The sequence below is a fragment of the Ictidomys tridecemlineatus genome, chromosome 13, assembly GCF_052094955.1.
Source record: "Ictidomys tridecemlineatus isolate mIctTri1 chromosome 13, mIctTri1.hap1, whole genome shotgun sequence".
Classification (NCBI taxonomy): domain Eukaryota; kingdom Metazoa; phylum Chordata; class Mammalia; order Rodentia; family Sciuridae; genus Ictidomys; species Ictidomys tridecemlineatus.
The window spans coordinates 87,099,844-87,118,541 of NC_135489.1; the positions used below are offsets into that span (position 1 = coordinate 87,099,844).

At 35.5% G+C, this 18,698-nt stretch overlaps 1 long non-coding RNA gene across 1 annotated transcript in view; it reads right to left on the reverse strand.

Annotated features, from left to right (window-relative positions):
• Positions 1-18,698, reverse strand: part of LOC144370205 (uncharacterized) — a 52,215-nt gene that overhangs the window by 22,632 nt on the left and 10,885 nt on the right. The window contains exon 2 of the long non-coding RNA XR_013430102.1: positions 1,029-1,115. This is a non-coding gene — a long non-coding RNA (uncharacterized LOC144370205). The remainder of the gene's footprint in view (positions 1-1,028; positions 1,116-18,698) is intronic.

Below are 18,698 nucleotides of genomic sequence, written 5' to 3' on the forward strand. Positions count from 1 at the left end.
AGGCTGTGGAGCAAGCATAGGGACCGCAACACAGTTTCACACCCAGAGATGTGCCTAGTGAGTAAGCGGTCTGCCACTCACATGCCCAGCACGAGAAGAGTGGCCTGCCACTCCAATGCCCTTAACATATGGCATGTATGCAGTACTTGATGCACTTGTCCCCACATTAAAGGTCATTCACTGATTGAGTGTAAATAACAAAAACAGTGAAAAAATTTTTAAAACCTACAATGTTCATTAAATGAAGAAATGATTTAAAATCTTAGCTAACACTACATTAATATGTAATAGTAAAATTGAAAATTGATAACAATAAAGTACACTGCTACATGTACTATAATTCTAAGGAAATAGTATGACCATATTTATATAAAAAACAAAAAAATACAAATCCCTAAATTTTTTGTGTAGGAAGTTATTTAAAAGATATACAAATGAGGTATCTGTAATTATAAAATATTTCACATAATTTTTTAAATTAAACATGACATATATGAATATGTCAAAATGAACCTCACCATTATGCATAACTATAATGCACTAATCAGATTTTTTTAGAACTGATTTGGCTCATTTCTTTCTCAGTCAGTAACCAATTCCCTTAGATATAACCAGCATTTTGATTTAAGAGTAAAATGTTTCACAAGCCTTTGAATTTCTTATGCATATAGTCATATTGTATGCAGTCTTTTGTATCTAGCTCATTTTGCTCAACATACTGTCTGACAGTCATCCATGTTGTTGCACATATCAGTTTATTCTTTTCAACTGCTAAGGATGCTGTGTTAGTATGGATATATAGTTTGTGTGTCTGTTCAATCATTTATTTCCAATTTTTGGCAATTATGAATAAAGCTGCTATCAACATTAAAAGTAAATAAATAACAAATAAATTAGCCAGTTATTAGCCATGAGTAATAATATAAGTATATGACCAAAGTTTATACATAAAGACAATATGCAACTATTTATGTCTGACATTGAAGATCATCTTTGGCATGCTAAAAGGAAAATTTAATTATGCTTACCTATGTCATTAATCACCGCTCTTATTTTGGAGACAAAAGGTCCAACTTCACTGGCATGCATTTTGGCTCTTTCTTTAAGATCAGCACCTGCAAAGTATTTTATTTACAAATATAATCTTGTTTTAAACAAATTTTAAGGCAAAGAATGGAAAATTTATTTAAAATTAATACGAAACTTTAGAAGTCAACTAATTTTTTCATCTATTAAAGGAACTAAATTACCTTTGTTTTCCTTCCCGATGACCACTCTCAACAAGAATAAAATATTGGTTTTTTGTACAGCTATTACATGTTTAAAGCAACACTTTTCAAGCTTTCTAGCTTCAGGACCCCTTCACATTCTTAAAGTAAGAGACTATGTTTGGATGATACCAGCAATTATTCTAGTAGACAGGAAAACTAAGAAATTTGAATGTAATTATTCACTAAAAATACAAATAAACACAGTCATATAAGCATAAATGACTACAGTGTGGTGCCAGCACCTTTGTTCTCACATTCATTCTACCTTCCCACCACCACCTTAGACTCATAAATGAGGGGGTATACAAGGCATACATGTGGCTATCTACTCTCTTTTTAATCCATTATAGATTAATTATGACCACATATGATATCAAGTATGGCTAGAGCTGGGGCACGTGAACTCACCCACTTCCCAGGGGAGTGAGAACTGGAGCTAACAAGTCACATATCATACAGTCCACCAGTTCTCAGGTATACAAAAAATCTCTATCATGTAACAAAAAAATACTCAAGATAGCATTCAACAGAGCATATGCAGAACAGCAAAGAACTAAAAGTAATCTAAATATACATAAAAAAAAATAAAATTAGGCAACAGTTATTCAACAAAGTCACACACACACAACACACACACACACACACAAGAAAGAAAAGAATTAAGCGTATAAATACAGATAAATCCACTGAATGAAACATGTATTTACAGAAAGATACACAGAATAATAACCACTTACTAAGTTTTTAAAACAAGAATATTACCTAAAGGAAAAATAGACAAATGGAATTACTTCAAACTAACAGCTTCTACATAACAAAGAAAATAATCAAAAGAGTAAAGAGACAACCTACAAAATGGGCAAAAATATGTGTAAACTATATAACCAGTAAGGGGTTAATGTGCAAAATATATAGAGACACAAACAATAGCGAAAGAATATGTAATCTGACTAAAAAAATGACAAAGGATGTTAACAAAAACTTCTCATAAAAAGATGTATAAAATGTCAACAAGTATATGAAAAAATTTTCAGTATCACTAATCATCAGGGAAAATACAAAATCATAATTTTGTATCACCTCACACCAGTTAAAATGGCTATTATCAAAAATAAATGATGGGCTGGGGATGTGGCTCAAGTGGTAGCGCGCTCGCCTGGCTTGCGTGCGGCCCTGGTTCGATCCTCAGAAACCACATACAAACAAAGATGTTGTGTCTACTGACAACTAAAAAAATAAATAAATAAAATCTTTAAAAAAAATAAAAAAAATAAATGATAGCAAATGAAGAAAAAGGAATTCTTGAGCTCTATGAATAAGAATGCAAATTAGTACAGACATCATGGAGAAGTACAGGGAGGTTCCTCAAAACAACTAACAAGGCCCAGCAATCCCACTACTGAGCAGGTGCATAGCTCCTAATCCACACTTTCATTTTGCACTGTTTGTTACCCACAGTCATGACAGTCCAAAAATATAAAGTAGAAAATTCCAGAAATAAACAAGAATTCTTAAGTTTTAAATTATGCACTACTTGAGTTGCATGATGAAACCTTGCTTTGTACTGTTCCATCTCACCCCAGACATGAAGACCTAACTCTGGTTCTAACACATTTCCTTTTTCCCAGAGTAACCACACTGTATACACAACACAATATTAGTCACTTAGGGGCTCAGTTTTGAGATGAACTGTTACAGACAAGCTGTTAATGTTCAAGTAGCCCCTATTTTACTTAACAATGGCCACAAACTATAAGAGAAGTGATGCTGACAATTCAGATATGCCACAGAAAAGCCATAAAGTACTCCCTTTAAGTGAAAGGTAAAAGTTCTCAATTAAAAAAAAATCATATACTGAGGTTCCTAAGATCCACAGTATGAATAAATAGGAAAAATATACATGTATTTGTTTTTACATATTCATATATATTTACATATAGTCTTATTTAATTGTTTCACTGTTTTATTTAATAAATAACACACTTTTTCCAAATTGAAGGTTTGTAACAACTTGTGCCAAAAAGTCTTATCGGTGCCATTTTCTCAAATGCATATGCTCACTATGGGTCTCTGTGCCACCTTTTGGTAATTATCACATTTTGAATCTTCTCAGCACTTATATCTGTCAAGCTGATCTGTGATCAGTGATTTCGGATGTTATTATTTTGGGTCACCACAAAACAAGCTTTTATAAGACAAGCAAACTTAACTGGGACACAAATTGAAATTAGGCCAATTAATAATCCTACAATGCCCTCTAAGCATTCAAATGAAAATACGAATCATGCACACATTGCTTACACTGAAGCACAGCTTAGGAAGGCATGTTGAAAACTAAGAAAAACCAGGAGTTAGGTCTCTTGGAGAAAAGTTGTGGATGCAAAGAGAAAATTCTTAAAGGAAATTCACAGTACTACTCCAATGAATAAACAAACGACATGAAAGTCAAAGAGTCTCATTACTGACATAGATAAAGTTCTAGTTGTCTGTATAGGGAAAAAAATTCAAGCCAGCTACAACAATCCTTAATCCTAATCCAGAGCAAGGCCCTATCTCTCTTCAATCCACTGAAAGCTGAGGGGTTAGGAAGCTCTGGAAGAAAAGTCTGAAACTAGCCCAGAATGGTTCATAAGGTTTAAGGAAAGAAGACATCTCCACAGCATGAAGGTGAGGCAGCAAGTGTTGATGAAGAAGCTGCTGCAAGTTACCCAGAAGATCCAGCTCCGACCCCTCAGAAAGGTGGCTACACTGCCAGCAGGTCTCCAAACACAGATGAAACACCCTTCTCCTGAAAGAAGAGGTCATCTAGGATTTTCATAGAAAAGCAAAGTCATTTTCTGACTTCAAAGATTCAAAAGACAGGCTGACTCTCTTGTTAGGGAATAATGCAATTGGTGGTCGAATCCAATGCTCACTTTTGACCACTTCAAAACTCCTAGGGCCCTTGAAGAATTATATTAAATCTCTGCCTGTGCTTTATAAATAGAACAACAAAGTCTGAATGACAACACATCTGTCTACAACATCATTAAACCCAATCTACTGTTAAGAACTATTGCTCAGGATTAAAAACAAAAAAGATTCCTACTCACTGACAATGTACATGGTCACCCAAGAGCTCTGATGGAAATGTACAGTGATGCTGATGCCTGCTAACCAAACATTTATTATGCAGCCCAAGGAGGATACAGTAGGCTGAGGCAAAAAGATTGTGAGTTTAAAGCCAGTCTCTGCAATGGTGAGATGCTAAGCAACTCCGAGAGACCCTGTCTCTAAATAAAACACAAAAAATAGAGCTAGGGATGTGGCTTAGTGGTAAAGTGCCCTGAGGTCAATCACCAGAACAGCCCCACACAAAAATAATTTCTCCAAAACACATTATAATTAAAATGACTAACATACAGAGCAAGAATAAAATATTGAAAGCCTCGGGGCTGGGGCTGGGGCTCAGTGGTACAGTGGTTGCCTAGCATGTGTGAGGCACTGGGTTCAATCTCTGGCACCACATCAAAAAATAAAAACAAATAAAATAAAGGTATTGTGGTCATCTACAAATAAAAAAAAACTATTAAAAAAATATATTGAAAGCCTCAGAGGAAAATGTCACATTTAGAGGAAAGCCAATCATAATTATTCTAATTTTTCAGCAAATTCTAAAATCAAGGAGAGTGTGGAATGAATGTGAAATAAAATAACCATCAACCATGCTTACTATATCCTGCAGAGCTATGCTTCAGAGTTGAAGATGAAGTAGTTGAACAAAATTAAAAGAATCCACGACTACTAAGCCACCACTACAGAAAATTCTTACATACTACAAACAAAAGAAATAAAAAACAGACCCCAAAGCACTCAAATAGTCAAATCTCACTTTAAAAACATCTAAGCAAATTAGAAACATGACCAAATTAAACATCAAAAATAAATCAAAATGGCAGAAATTAATAAACCTTTCTATATAATAACAATGAAGATAAATGGTCTCAACTTTCCAATTAGGAGGCATAGGGTGGCAGAATGGCTGAAACAACAAGATCCAATTACATGTTCTTTGCAAGACTCACCTTATAGGAAGACATACATATATTACAAATGAAGCCTGAAAACAAGAAGGAATAGCTACTTTTATATATGACAAAGCAGACTCCAAGCCAAAATTAATCAGAAGAGACAAATAAGGTCACTTCATACTGGTAAAGGGAACAATCCAACAAAGTCTAATGATAGTAAATATTTATGCACATGATTACATAAAACAGATACAACTCAACTTAAGGATTCAGAGACTCCAGTACAATAATACCAGGTAATTTCAACACACTTCTCCCACGAACAGATAGAGGAAAGCCAATCATAATTATTCTAATTTGTCATCCAGACAAGCTCAGTAAAGACTCATCAGACTAAAAATTATTATAAATCAAATGAATAGACATATATAGAATAATGCATCCAATAATGGCAGTATTCACTTCTTCTCAGCTACTCATGAAACTTCCAAAACAGATCACATTTTAGGTTACAAAGCAACTCTAAGAAAATAAATTATATATATATATATATATATATATAATTATATATATATAATTATATATATATATATATATATATATAATTCCTTGCATCTCATCTGATCATAATGGAATAAAGTTAGAAATCAACACACACACATACACACACACACACACACACACACACACACACAAAAGGCACCGAAGCTATTTAAACACATGCACAGAGATTGAACAATACACTTCTAAATGATGAATAGGTGATAAAAGTCAGGGCAGACCATTAAAAATTGTTAGAAAGAAATGAGATCAGTGATAAAACATACCAAAACCTCTGGGACACTACGAAGGCAAGTCTAAGAGGAAAGTTTATTCCCATGAGTACCTGCATGAGAGAATCCAAAAGATCCTTAAATAGACAACCTAATGATGGTCCTCAAGACCACACAGGAAAAAAAAGAACAAAAGAATTCCAAAATCAGTGGAAGAAAGAAAATAATTAAAATCAAGCCAGAATCAATGACATACTGAATTTCTTAAAAAGCATGGGATCAATAGAGTTATTTAAAGAGACAAGCAAAATAGATAAACCCTTAGCCAAACTGATCCAAAGAAAAAGGGAGAAGATCCAAATTAATAAAATTAGAGATGAAAAAGGAGAAATCACCACGGGCATCAGAGAAATCTGAAGAATCATAAAAGACTACTTTGAAAACTTACATGCCAATAAATTGGAAAACCTAAAAGAAATGGATACATTTCTAGACACAAATGACCTGCCTAAATGGAACCAGGAAGATATAGAAAAACCTAAACAGACCAAAACCAATCAATGAAACAGAAGCAGAAATTAAAAGGTTTCCAATAGATAAAAAGCCCAGAGCCAAATGGATCTCCACTATATTCTACCAGACCTTCAGAGAACTAATGATAATGCTCCTCAAATTATTTCATGAAACAGAGTGAAACATTTCCAATTTCATTCAAAGAAGCCAGTTTTTATATCAAAACCAGATAAGAACAAATCAAGCAAGGAAAACTACAGACTAATATCCCTCATGAGCGCAGATGTAAAAATCATTAAAAATGTATTAGCAAATCATATTTAACAACACATTAAGAAGATTACACATCATAACCAAGATGGTTTCATTCCAGAGATGCAAGGCTTAACATATGCAAATGAAGAGATATGATTTACCACATGAATAAAATTAAGGACAAAAATCACAGTCATTTTCAAAAGATGTAAAGAAAGCCTTTGACAAAATTCAGCACCCATTCATGATGAAAACACTGAAAAAAAAAACTAAGGATAGAAGGAACTTACCTCAACATCATAAGACTACATATAATAAACTCAAATCCAGCACCACAGTGAACAGGTAAAAACTGAAAGCTCTTCCTCTAAAATCTAGAATGAGACAAGGATCTCCACTCTTACCATTCTTATTCAATATAGTACCAGAAGTTCTAGCCAGAGCAATTAGACAAGGGAAAGAAATAAAAGAAATACAAATGAGAAAGAAATAAGTCAAATCATCACTGTTTACACATAATATGATCCTAAGCTTAGGAGATCTGATAGGTTCCACCAGAAGACTTACAGATTAATAAACAAATGCAGCAAAGTAGCAGGATACAAAATCAACACAGAAAAACAAGTAAGAGCTTTCCTATACAACAATTAGCTGAAAAAGAAATCAGGAAAACAATTCCATTCACAATAACCTAAAAAAATAAATAAATATCTAGGAATAATCTAAGCAACACGGAGAAAGACCTCTACACTGAAAATTTTAGAATACTGAAGAAAGAAATTGAAGAAGATAGTAAACCATGAAAAGAACTCCCATGTTTGTGGGTAGGCAGATTAATATTGATAAAAGGCCATATTACCAAAAGCAATATAGAGTTCAATGCAATCCCCACCAAAACACCAGTGACTTTCTTTACAGAACTAGGGAAAAAAACTACTAAAATTTATTGAAAGAAAAAATAGCCAAAGTAATTCTAAGAAAACTATACTGGAAGCATCACAATACCTGACATCAAATTACACTACAGAGGTATATGCATGCTACTGGCATAAAAACAGACACACTGACCAATGGGACAAAGTAGAAGACACAGAGACAAACCCATATAGATACAGTCAACCAACTATTGACAAAGGCATGAAAAAATATGTTGGAGAAAAGACAGCATTTTTAACAAATGTTGATGTGGGAACTGGTTATCCATACTAGGAAGAATAAGACTAGATCCCTATCTCTAATCCTGCACAAAAGTCAACTTAAAATGGATCAAAGACATAGATGTTAAAACAGATAACTTCACAATTCCTAGACTAAGACATAAGATCAACAGTCCCTACATACAGGTACAAGCAATGACTTCCTCAACAGGATTCCTACAGCTCAGGAAATAATTCCAAGGATTAATAATGAGATAGCATCAAATTAAAAAGCTTCTGCATAGCAAAGGAAATAATTCAGAGCATGAACTGGGAGGCTACAGAACAGGAGGAAATCTTTGCCAGCTATTCTGCTAAAAGATTAACATCCAAAATGTGTAAAGAACTCAAAAACTTTACCACCAGAAAAAGAAGTAACTCAATCAATTACTGGGCAAATGAACTAAACAGATACTTCTCAAAAAGAGGAAATACAAATGGGCAACAAATAAATGAGAAAATGTTCGACATCTTTGGCAATTAGGGATATGCAAATCAAAACTACACTGAGATTTCATCTCACTCCAGTTAGAATCTCAGCCATCCAGAACATAAGCAATAATAAATGCTGGAAAGGATTTGGGCAGGAAAGGAACATTTTTACATTATAAATGAGACTGTAAATTAGTACAATCACTACGGAAATCAGTATGGAGGTTCTTGAAAAGACTAAAAATGGAACTACCACATGACCCAGCTATAACAGTCCTTGGTATCTGTCCCAAAGAACTAAAGTCATCATACTATAATAATGCATGCATACCAATGTTTATAGAAGCACAAGTCACAATAGCCAAATAATCGAACCAGCCTAATGTCCATCAATGTTTGAATGGACAAAATAAATGTGGTGTATACATCACAACAGAGTTCTATTCATCCATAAAGAATGAAATTATATCATTTACAGGAAAACAGATGTAACTTAAAAATATTATGTTAAGTGAAATAAGCCAAACTCAGAAAGGCAAAAGTCATATGGAGATCATATATGGAACTTAGACAGAATAAAAAAAAAAGAAGGAGGGTGCCAGTCTCATGAAAATAAGAGATCAGTAAAGTATATGAAAGGGACTGGGGAGGGAGAAGGACAGGGAAAGAGGAAATACTGGAGAAGGATACTGACCAAATTACATTTTTATATCATGTACATTTGCAAATATGTAATAACAAATCACACTATTAGATATAATTATAACACATCGATAAAGAATGGGAAATGGGGGAAGAAAGCACACCAAGAATAAATGCTGAAAGACAAAGAAAAAAGAAAATCGCAGGAGCTTACAAAGAAAAAAAAGACAAATATCTTTAAAAAGAATAAGACTGCTGACTTCTTAATGGAAAATGGATGGCATTTTTAACATGAGTAAAGAGAATATAGTAGTTTCTCTTTCCCACAACTGCTTTCTATAATTTTAGTTACATGCAGTTGGCCTCAATCTAACTTGAACAAAATCAGAGAAAAAAGAAAATACTTTCTCCATTTTAAATTGCACACTATTTTGAGTACCAAGACGAAATCTCACATCATCCTACTTCATCTCACCCAGAATGTGAATCATCCCTTTGTCCATCATATCCACACTGTATGCCTGCTAGTCACTCAGTAGCCATCTCCATCATCAGATCAACTGTCTTGGTATCGCAGTGCTTGTGTTTAAATAACCCTTATTTTACTTCATAATGGTCCAAAGTACAAAAATTGTGAGACTAGCAACTGAAATATTCCAAAGAGAAGTTGTAAGCTATGAGGGCTACATTTAAGTGAAAAAGTGAGAGGTTTCAATAGGGAAAAAAACAGTAAACACAGGGTTCAATACTGTCCACAGCTTCAGGCCTCCAGTGAGGATCTGGAAATGATTCTTCTTTGGATAAGAAGAAATACTAAAATTAGGCTTCTCAACTAAGCAAACATCCTTCAAAAATGATAGTTTGCCAGCATGGTGGTAGCAAACCTGTAATCCCAGCAGCTCTGGAGGCTGAGACAGGAGGACTGTGAGATCAAAGCCAACCTCAGCAAAAGCAAGGTGCTAAGCAACTCAGTGAGACCCCGTCTCTAAATAAAACACAAAAATAGGGCTGGGGATGTGGCTCAGTGGTCGAGTGCCCGAGTTCAATCCTTAGTACCAAAGCAAAATACCAATAGTGAAAGGCACCAAAAAACAGACATGGTAGAAAAGATAGCTTTTTCAACAAATGGTGCTGGGAAAACTGGAAATCCACATGTAGCAAAATGAAATTAAACCCCTCTGTCTCACCCTGCACAAAACCAACTCAAAGTTTATCAAAGACTTAGACACTAAAACACAGACCCTGTGTCTAACAGAAGAAAAGGCCCAAATCTCTACCATGTTGGCTTAGGAACCAGCTTCCTTAACAGGACTCTTGAAGCACAAGAAGTGAAATCAAGAATCAATAAACAGGATGGGATCAAACTAAACAGCTTCTTCACAGCAAAGGAAACATAATGTGAAGAGACAGCCTACAGAATAGGAGAAATCTTTACCAATCTCCAGGATATATAAAGAGCTTGCAGGCTAGAATTGTGGCTCAGTGGTAGAACACTTGCTTAGCATGTTTGAGGCAATGGATTCAATTCTCAGCACAGCATACAAATAAATGAATAAAATAAAGGTCCATTAACATCTAAAAAAATGTTTAAGAGAAAATAATTCAAAAAACTCAACACCAAAAAAACAAACAACCCAATCAATAAATGGGCTAAGGAAGTGAACAGACCCTTCACAGAAGATACACAATTGATGGACAAATATATTTTAAAAAATCAATATCTCTAGTAATTATAGAAATGAAAATCAAAACTGCTATAAGATTTCATCTCCAGTCAGAATGGTAATTATCAGGAATACAAGCAACAGTAAGTGTTGGGGAGGATGGGGGAAGGGAAGAGGCACACTCTCGAACATTGCTAGAGGGACTGCAAATTGGTGCAGCCAATCTAGAAAGCAGTATGAAGAATCCTTGGGAAACTGTGAATGGAACCACCACCACTTTACCCAGTTATCCTACTCCTTGTTATACACAAAGGACTTGAAATCAGCATACGACAGTGACACAACCACATCGACGTTTCTACCAGCTCAATTTACATTAGCTAAACTAAAGAACCAACCTAGGTGCCCTTCAACAGATAAATGGATTAAAAAATGTGATCACACATACAGTGATATATTACTCAGCCTTAAATAAGAATGAAATTATGGCATTTTCAGGTAAATGGGTGGAGTTGGAGAATATCATGTGAAGCAAAATAAGCCAATCCCAAAGAACCAAAGGCTAAATGTTTTCTCTGATATGCAGATGCTAATCCACAATAAGGGGTTGGGGTAGGGAAGAATAGAGGTACTTTGGATTAGGCTGAGGGGAATTAATGAATTGGACATTATCACCCTATGTGCAGAGATGATTACACGACCTGTGTAACTCGACATCATGTACAACCAGAAGAACGAGAAGTGATACTTCATTTATGTATGATGTGGATTCTGTCATGTATAACTAATTAGAATTTTTAAAAAGAAAAAAAAATAATGAAATAAAGACATTTACACACACACATAATTTTTCACCATAGGTCCACTATTTTTAAGAGCTGTAGCTTAAAATGCAAGGTAAAGGGATAAAAAAAATATGCAAACACTAACCAAATGGAAACCTGTAAAGATATCCTAATTTTGAAAAAGTAAATCTAAGGTTAGAAACATAACTCAAGCTAGAGGGTCACTATATAGTAATAAGTAAGATTATCTACTAAAAGTCATAAAAATTCTAAGTTAGCAATAGACAAGAGACAGCCCCCAATATACATAAATCAAAGACTTATAGAACCTGAAATAAAAAGTGACAAATCACTATCACAGTAGATTTCTAACAGACTCTCTTAGTAACTGACAAAACAAACAGGCAAATATCCTTATCAAATATTAAGAAATAAAAAATAGGGAAGAAAGAAATAGAGAAAACTAGGAAGTCCAAGACCATGGCACTATCAAGGGCTTCATGCTACTTCAACTCATGCAGGGAAGAGGAAAAGCAAGGGGAGAGTCAGGGAAGAGATCACAAGAGGAGAAGTTTCAGTGTATAAAAACCCACTCTCAAGGCAGTTAACTGAGCCCTGGGTTACTACCACAAGAATTAACCCAGTCCTAAAAGAAAGGCATAATTTAACCAAGCACAGGGTGGATACTGGTACTCTCAACAACTGGAGAGGCTTAAGTAGAAGGGTACCAAGTTCAAGGCTGCATGGACAACTTAGAGAGACTCTCTCAGCACCCTGGGTTCAAGCCCCAATACTGAAAAAAACAAAAATAGTATAATCTCTTATTGACTTAATCATTTCTTAAAGACCAAATCCCAAAATCACCACAAAGAAAATCAAATTTCAATGTTATGTTTAGAATAAATCATATTCAAACCACAACAACTTTCCTGTAACTTTTTTCCTCATATAACCAGTGTTGATATCTTAAAATCGTTTGTTAACCTTGTCAGTTTCCTGCATCTACATATGTATATAACTGAATTAGTTTTTATTCAATTTCCTGTAACTATAAAGTGGTAGATTTTTCCAGACTGAACTTTCATTACAAGCATTACTAGCACAGAGTTGACTAAAGCATAAATATATTGTGAAACTGCTATTAAATGCTGAGTGTAAACATTTACCAATAATGCATCGGAATTAAGAACCATCTCCTCTCTTCCCATTACTTCATATACCCATGGATAATGATGCCACTAATACCGAATTGTTTTCCAAAGTGGTCTTCTCTGTACACTGCCACCAGCAGTGCACTGCTCCACCTTATCTCCAGTACGTGGCCCTGCCATACTTACTGTGATGGTTACCTTCATGTGTTAACATGATTAAGCAGATCAAAGGGTGCATCTAGGAGGGCATTTCAGGATGAGATGAGCATTTCAATTTGGGGTTTGAAGAACCATGCTCCCAATGTGCTTGAACATCTTCTAATCTATTGAGGGCCTGAAAAGGCAGAGGAATAAGGAATTCAGCCCTCTTTTCCCCTGCTTTATTGCTTGAACTCATTTCATCTTTTCCTGCCTTTGGACTGGAATTTACATTGTTGGCTCCCCTGGTTCTCAGGCATTTAGACTTGGACTAACTATACCCCTGGCTTTCCAAGGTCTCCAGCTTGCAGGTGTAGATTTTGGAACTTCTCCATCTGCATAATTGGATGAGCAATGCCTCATAATAAATCTCCTTTTATATCCTATTGGTTCTGTTTCTCTTGAACCCTGACTTATTAAACTGGGCCAACCTAGTGGATGAGAAATTAGCTACATTTTCCACAGTAGCAAAAGATGAAACTGCTCCCAAGTTTGTAAGCCTTATGGTGCTGTGAGTGAAGTCGTCACTTCTCAATCATTCCAGTGTTTGTAAACATCTGGTACTAATTCGAGCACCCTGGTCTTTCCTGAGCCCACTCCACAAGGATTTTTATTCCCTCCATTCAAACCAAAGATCAAGATAAGATGACCAATGACTTTCACACAGCTAAATTTCCAACTAGATAGAGCACTAGATAGAGCATATGCTCTGTGTATCCCGGGATGAGCCCACCTAAGATCAGGAAAGTAGTATGTTGTTTTCCTTTCCTGTGCTGCTCCTAAGGGGTGATTGTATCAGGGCTTTCCTGGTCTCATAAAATGAGCTGGGAAAGTGTCCTCTTCTTCTGTATGTATAAAAAAGTGCAATCTCTTCCATGAACATTTGGGTAACACCGTTATGGTTTAGAAATGAGATGTCCCCCAAAAGTTCACGTGTGAGAACATTCAGAAGTGAAATAATTAGACTATGAGTTGGATTAATACACTGATATGAATTAACTGTGGCAACAGTAGACAGATAGGTTGCAGCTGAAGGAAGTAGGCTACTGGGAGCACAAACTGGGATTTATAGTTTGTCCCCGGTGAGTTGAGCTCTCTCTCTGCACTTCCTCGATGCCAAGCTCAGCTCGGAACTGCTTTCCTCTGCCACATGCTTCCACCATATTCTGCTTCACTTGAGGCTCAGAGACATGGAGTCGGTCAACCATGGACATAAGCTCTGAAACCGTGAGCCAAAAGAAACTTCACCTCCTCTAAGTTGTTCTTATCAGGTCTTTTGGTCAGACCAGTGAAAAGCTGACTAAAACAGTTGTCAAATCCAGGTGCTTTTTGTGTGGAAAGATGTTTAACCACAGCATACTGTTCTGGGATTACTAAAATTTTCTAGTAAGTCAGTTTGGGGCAAGTTTTATTTTCTAGTAATTTATACATCCCACCTAAAATCCTGAATATTTACTAGAATAATATTGTTCTCAATATTATCTTACCTATTTTGTATTTGTTCCCTCACCCATGATTAATCTTGCCAAATGTTTATTTGACTTTTCAAAGAATCAGATAGACTTTATTCTCCTGATTACTGAATTTGTGTTTTCCATGTCATTAGTTTAGACTCACTTCACTTCCTTCTACACTATCTTGAGTTTATTCTGTAGTTATTTCTGTCACTGAAATTGGATGCTTAGTTTATTCATGTAAGCCATTCTTCTTTCCTAAAACACAGTGTATCACACTTGTAACTGTATTCCACAACTTTTAAAGTGTTTCTGTAGGCAACTGGTTCTAAATATTTTCTAATTTACATTTAGATTCCTTTGCCGAGCTGCAAGTTATTTCCAAGTTATCTTAAAATTTCCTAACGTAAGAGACTGTACTTAATTATCTTTTTTTAAATGAGTTATACTATAACTGCCTAGGGTGACAGAATGTGCTCCAATGATTGCAGTTCTTTTAAATCTGTGGATGTTTGTTTCATGTCCTAGCAGACAGTTAATTTCATAAATATTCCATGTGTACTTGAAAAGAATTCCTTGTCATCAACCACTACGAAAAATGATCCATATACGTGCCTAACATTAACCCTCAGCAGACTAGGCAAAATAGCCAACACTCTAGAAGAAGGGGCCAATGGACTCTTGATTTTGTTTAATATTTAGTCATTTTACAAATAATTTAAGGAAAAGTAAAAAGAAGGTGAAAATTATTAGTAAACATAACAAAAAATTAAACACAGCAAAACTGTATTTTATTATACATCTTCCTGGTATATGCATGTAAATCTATATTCACACACCCTACATATACATACACATATGCAAATATACACATATATGCTCACAGATATACCCAAACACACATAAAGGGATGAATCATTTGAATCAAACTGTTTAATTCATGCATGAATCTGGAATACACAGGTTTATAAAGACTGACTTTGTAAATATTTCAATAGATATATTTCAAATATATCTCTAATAGATATATATTTACTCTTGGTTCATCTTGCACTTGCAATGTAGAAATGCAGTGCTTTTGAAATGATGATGGCTTAATTTTGTTGAGAAGACAGTGGAAGACTTTGATCCCTGACTTCAAAATATTTTCACTGTTAGATTTATAAAGTCATAATAATCAAGCCAATGATTAGTTTTTATTTCTGTGCCATCTATTTCTTTCCCATCCCCTTTGTACACACATTTGCCTTCCTATAAGTAAGTTACAAGCTACATAATGTAAATGTTCGTGCAGACACCACAGAAGATTTAGGAATACTATTGTACACATCCTCTTAGCAAAACCATGAGGTCCTTCCCATTGCCTTTGGAGGCTCCACAAAAGCAGAGGTTATTTCTGACTTATTTATGGCTACATCCCCAGATCCTAGAACTGTACCTGACATGTAGAAGGCACTTCAAAAAAAGTAAAAAATGAATGAAATACATGTTTTCTTGTTAATTGGGCCCCAATGAAAACAGGTGAGAGCAGAAATTTTTAAAATCCGTAAATACTAACCATCTATTGAATATGACCTTCAACTTAGCATCTATGCCTCTCATTATGTTTCCTAATGTAGCCTTATTTTTGTTCTGGTGTCTGCCCTCATTATTTCCCCATCCACATATTGGAAAAATTAACCTACTCCCCACCCCTAGGGGTGGGCCCCAGTTGACTTGAGCTAATCAGGATAGTCCATTCTCCTAAGCAGTCAGACCAAGATCTGCCTGAGAGCTACAGGTTTTAGATTGGAAGTATTCTCTTCCCATCAACAAGATCATATGTGGATGTAAAGCCCAGAACTGCAGAAGCTTCAGGCTACCAAGCTGAGGATAAAGCTCAAGTACAGAGGAAAGACAAAGGAATTACAGAAAAATTCAGACTCTCTGGATTCTGGCAATCCTAGCAGCCTTACAGTTTAAGTCAATTTTGATCATTTTTTCTGTTATGACAATGAGAACTCACCATCTCCTAGATGATGATTTATGAATGATAAATTGGTTCTGCTTCAGTTCTTATCTCTTCTCAATAAACGGATCTTGATTGGTAGAGACTGTTATTAGTCTCAATTATTACAGGAAATTTTGAGATAAAATTTGGACTAGGAGGAACCAAGTGATGTTAAGGAGCATTGCCTTCTTGGTAAGACATGACTACCCTCACAGCTTCTCGAGCACTAAATTAACACACACCTCCTCATCTAGGATCCAAAGTCACACTTAACTCCCATTCAATATAAAACTTGAATCTTTAAAAATTATCAAGTAAAATTTTTTTATAGTACCTCCACAGTTGGTATAAAGAACACTGTCATCGAATTCTATCAGAATTTAAGACTCTAATAAACAGGACTTCATTTTTTTTTCCTTAAAATAAAGTATCCTTTTACCAACCAAAACCAAAACCTCCCACTCTGTCCAGCACCCCAGCCTCACTGGCATACTTCAAAGCTTCTCTACTAAAAGTGACATCAGTTCTCCCTCTCCATAAGGACAGGATCAATTCCATACACATGCAAACTGTGGTAACCTCTCCATCTTGAAAATGCCTCAATAACCACTCATACACACCTAGGTATCATCACATTTCTATGAATATGAAATGATGCCCAGGAGGTACTGCTAACTACAAAACACACTGCAACTTATGTAAGAAAGAATGTAAGTAGGTTAATAAGTGGATATATCCTTAATTTTGCAAAAGGAAGCATATGAAGTATAATCTAGAAACTAATGACATCCATTAACTCCCTTAAGGATGAGAACTAGAGGAAAGGGATTGGAAAGAGCAAGATACTTCTCTTATCTCTAACTAGTTTTGACTTTTGAAACCAAAGTTAATATTTTATGTATTGAAAATAAAATTAACAAGAGTACATACACCTAACTTTAATTTCAATAAATAAAACAACTACAATGAAGGAGAAATAACATAAGTAACTTTCAAAACAATACTGCTAGTATCACCTATGATTACAGATCATATACTCTCAGTCTAAATAAATAAATAATAAGCTCTGGTTAGAGGGTTTTGGATCAGCAATTTGTTTGTCAGAGTGGTTTGGATCAGCAATTCTGAAACACCTTCTGAGTATGACAGGACTGAGCTGGCAACACAAATATGGAATGGGAGAAGAGAAGATGCGAACTCTGCGGTGTTGAACTAGAAACACAGGTGTCATATGAACTCATGGTTTTCAATGTATAAATAAGGAATTGATTTAAATACATGTGTATGTATATAATATAGAATTTATCTATTTCTTAGCTCTGTCTCAGGAAAGGGCCTAGTAGCAAAGACAATGAAACAATAATGAGCACATGGAGCACCTAGACCTTGATTCCTCAAACCCCATTCCCCACTAAACAAAACCAGTCACCCGCAACTTGGACTGAGATGGAGTAATGGTACTGGACCATCTCCTCCAAACACATGAAAGGATTGCTTTTAACGTGAGTAAGTTAGATTGACATTTTTTAAAAAATATTTTTTCAGTTATACATGGGCAGAATATCTTTATTTTGTTTATTTATTTTTATGTGGTGCTGAGGATTGTACCCAGGATCTCATGTGTGTGAGGCGAGCGCTCTACTGTTGAGTCACAACCCCAGTTCTAGATTGGCATTTATTAACCATGTTGCCTTTACTTTTACAGAGAATATAAAAATACTGACTACCTTCATCTATCTCAATCTTATTTTGTCCCCAAAAGTCCAAAGTTACTCACATGGAAATTCTCCTCAGGGGGGATTTGGAAACCATAAACCTCAAGATCATTCTAATTGGTACTCACTTTCCAATCTAACATTCATCCACATGAGCTGTCACTCAACAAAATATTTCTTGAACTATGAGTAGTCCAGCTGTTTGCAGATCAGTGAACACTTTTACTACAGGCCAAGACATAACACCTCCACAGCCAGGCCTCTCTGGCTTCTTCCCTCCGCCCAATGTCTCTCACCCTGGTTCCTGCAGCTGCAGAGGGGCCAGGTTCCAGGGAATGGACTGGTTTAAGCAAAGAGGAGAGAAAATAACTGAGTCAGGACCATGGGTCAGTAAACAGCAGCCGAGACAGGCCAGTCTTACCCAAGTGTGAGGTATGAAAAGAGTGAAAATTTAATCTAACTTAAGGTTCAGAGACTGGACCTCTGGGATGTGAATAGGATTAGATAAGGTCATCAGGGTGCAGCCAATTAATGAATCCGATAATTTTACATGAAGATGGAGAAAGACCAGAAGATACATACACACACATATTCCCTGCCTCTTGCCATGAGATGCTCTGCACTACCTCAGGACTCTGTTAGCAAGAAG